This window comes from Zonotrichia albicollis, chromosome Z (genome assembly GCF_047830755.1).
Source record: "Zonotrichia albicollis isolate bZonAlb1 chromosome Z, bZonAlb1.hap1, whole genome shotgun sequence".
NCBI classification, from domain to species: Eukaryota; Metazoa; Chordata; class Aves; order Passeriformes; family Passerellidae; genus Zonotrichia; species Zonotrichia albicollis.
Window position 1 is genome coordinate 69,868,060 of NC_133860.1, and position 3,429 is coordinate 69,871,488.

Genomic DNA, 3,429 nt, shown 5'->3' on the forward strand with positions numbered 1-3,429 from the left:
GTTTCTCAAATGGTTATTTCCATTCATGCACATGATGCAGAATATTTCTTCACATCTCCATCCCATTTACAGAGAGCTCCTCTCCCAGGAGTAGGGCTGCTCTTCCATTATCCTTGCTTTCTAGACTGACATGTTGCTATTGCCTGCCAATGTCAAGCTCTGCAGGCTTGCCACCTCTCCCTGCTGAGCTTGGAGCACTACAAAAGCTGGTGCTCTTCACAAGCTAATGACATTGTTCTTCAGCGTAGGTTTGTCCTTCATGCCAGATGTCCCTCCTGTAGATGGACCAGCGTGACCACATACTTGCTTGTGCTGTTAAAAGTATCATGCATGGCCTGATGAAGAGGGCATTTGAGTTTCTCCCAGCCAGTGGCAGACTGTACCACCACAAGAAAGTCACTTCAAATCTTCCCATTTTATGTATGCATCAGATGAGCCCCACCTTCTCCCCCAAGGTGCTGCAGTTTTAAAATGACAGATGAGATTTAAGTATCATTATCATCTTTACTAATGATAGCCCTTCTGCAGATGTCATCTGCACACCTCATTGCTAGCTCAGTGGACCAGCACTAACCTTAATCTTTTCAGTCTTGTATCTTTGCTGAATGTAAATCTTCCTCCTTCAAATTTTCATTTGCAACCAACATCTACTGAACAGATGGTCCTGAAAACTCAAGTTCTTTCTCTGTCTCCTGAAGTTTTGAAGCTATGACAATGTCATTGAGTCCAGACTGGCACCAGTTCTGTTTGGACCCAGAGCCTGCATGCATGGCAAAGGCCAGAAAAGGAGGTTTATAAACAGGGACAGATTGTCACTGTGGTGCTGCTGGCCTGCACCACATAGCAATCCAAGAGCACGGTGAGGACTGATCCTGGATCTCGACTGAAGGCTCTTCTCTCCTGGATGACAATTTTGCCGTGCTGTATCCCAGCAGCCTCAGGAAATCAGTCTGTCGTTATGCAACCAAGTGGCAAAGAACAATCACAGCAGTCACCAATCCCAGCTCACCTATACCCCGCAAACAAATCCAGGACTTTCCTAGCTGCCTCTTAGTCATGCCTTCCATTCCTATCTCCTCCTAGCTGCTTCCTCAGTACTTTTATTCCACTTCGTTTTCAATAGTCTGGCTGTAGTACTTCCTTCTCGGTTGGGAGTGGCATGATTTTTTGCAGCGAACTCAGAAGTCACCAGGATTCATTGGATGTGAAACCAACAGCCTCACTGGCTAGGAGGGAGGCGCAGTGTGAAGAGTGATGAAGCTCTGCAATTGCCAGTGCAGGGCTGCCTCTGCAATACACAGTGGCATCCCTACAGAGCTGAGCACTCCTTCATCTGCTGCTGCCTCGCCTTGCCTTGCCATCCCTTCCTTTTGCACTCCTTGGCCATGCTTTTAGTTTTACAGTTACAGGTTATGCTTGCAGCTGCTGGGGGGGGTGTCTGCATTTTCCAGGCAGACACCAAAGGCACAGAGCAGAGGCACATCCACATCAGCTTGCAATACCTGGGGAGAAGATGCTGTTGCCTTCTCTGACTGCACTGCAGCAGCCTAGGTTTGCCCTTTTCCCTGACATCTGCTCCACTGTTGTGGGGAAATCACAACTAATTTCTGCATCTGTCCTTGTGAAGCTCTGTCCAGGAAGCTACAATTTCATAGGTGAGGTTGTGAGCAGGGTCCTAGGCTGGTGCACAGGACACAGGAGTCCAGCAATATGCAGAGACCCCATCTACCTCGTGTACATACATCATGAGATACTGTAAGCAGGTCCCAAACATTGTTCACTGCCAAAGGAGTTATTAAGGAATTACTGCTCTCAGCTGCTTCTGGAGGGTGCAATATCAACTGATAGCCTCCAAGCCACACAGAGCACCAAAGCCAGGCTGCATGCCCATCCCTGGCTTAGCTGGGGAGGCAGAAAACTCTTCAAGGAAAAGGTAGGTTCACAATACTCTGCAAAAACCAAAGCCTCAGAGTTGGACCTTGTCCTGGCCCCAGACAGGGAGAGGGTAGAGCTAGGCAGTAACACCAGGAAACAGACATGAGAGCCCAGGAAGTTCCACAGTCCATCCCTGGCAAGTAGGATGGGGGCAGGAATGCCTGCAGTGGTTACTGGTCATGCTGAACAGGGATCATCTTACAGGTGTGCCCTGGAAGAACCTGGACACAACTCCAGACCCATCTCACCTAGCATGCGGCATTTGGGGAATTCCCAAAGGTAAGGGGAGGTTTCTCCATGCTGGAAAAGAAGGGGTGGCAAAATGGGAAGCTCTGTGGTATGACAAGAATGGAAACCTCAAGAAAGCTGCAGTTTAGAAAGCACTTAAGTACATGGTCATGTCGTACAACCATTAAGGGTACTTAATTGCACCTATGCAGTTAAAAACATGTTTAAGCATTCTTCTGGGCTGCAACCCTTAGTCAGTGCAAGACTATAAGAAATATGAAAAATTGTGTCAGCCCTGTAGACACTCCTGAGATGGCTGCTAAGTGCCTGGCACTGAATATCTGCCATCAGCTGAATGTAGAAAGTTGATAAAAGAGGTGGCTGCCCAGTCAGGTATTGCTAGGCCAGATGTCTGGTATGATTTTATTAAATAGCTTGGTTAACAATGTAGGGTAAGGGATAAACAACTCATTAGTTAATCTTGTTTATTGCAGGGAAGTGCTATAAGCGCCTGTGAGAATAAATTACATGAAGGAAGGATAATCATAATAAAGGGAAATGATGTGAAATTAACATTAGAAATGACAAGTCAGTGCTTCCTGAGGAAAAAAAAAATTAAAAAAGAATGTGCTCCTGGGGAGAGAGGGAAGTGTGAAGGCAGGCTGATGACCTGGCTATTCCCACCCCCACTTTCTTTGGATTTCATGCTTGGGAACAAGCAACACTGGCAGAGTCCTAGGCAGATGAGAGGAGAGCAAAACCAAGACGAGCCTATGGCACTGGGGAGATGCAGCAACAGAGCTTGTAAGAATTTTAATTTGTCTTAGTTTCGGTAGTATGACTTCTCTCTGGCCAGCACCAGTGAAATAATGTTCCTGCCATTCCTGTGTGTGCTGGCAGCTGGTATCCACATGGGAGGAGGAGGAGTATCACAAAATCTTGAGTCGCAACACTCTGAAATGGCAGGTAAATAAGGGAAGATAGACACAGCTAGCCAGGGGCAGGGGGCAAGCAGACCCTGTTCATGCCACCAAGGATCACACTGCACAGCACCTGTCCAGAGTGTGATTTTGCAGCCTAAATGTTCCAGAAGCATGGGGCTCTTCTGATTTCATCCCTGGTAGGATTACATAAACCAGATATGAGTGGCTGCCATGTATAAATACTGCTTTTGAGGACACTTCAGGCAGGAGTCACTAATGGTAGATAAAACAAAGGATTGAATGTAAGTGGAACTGATATCCCACTGCACCAAGAAGCATATGA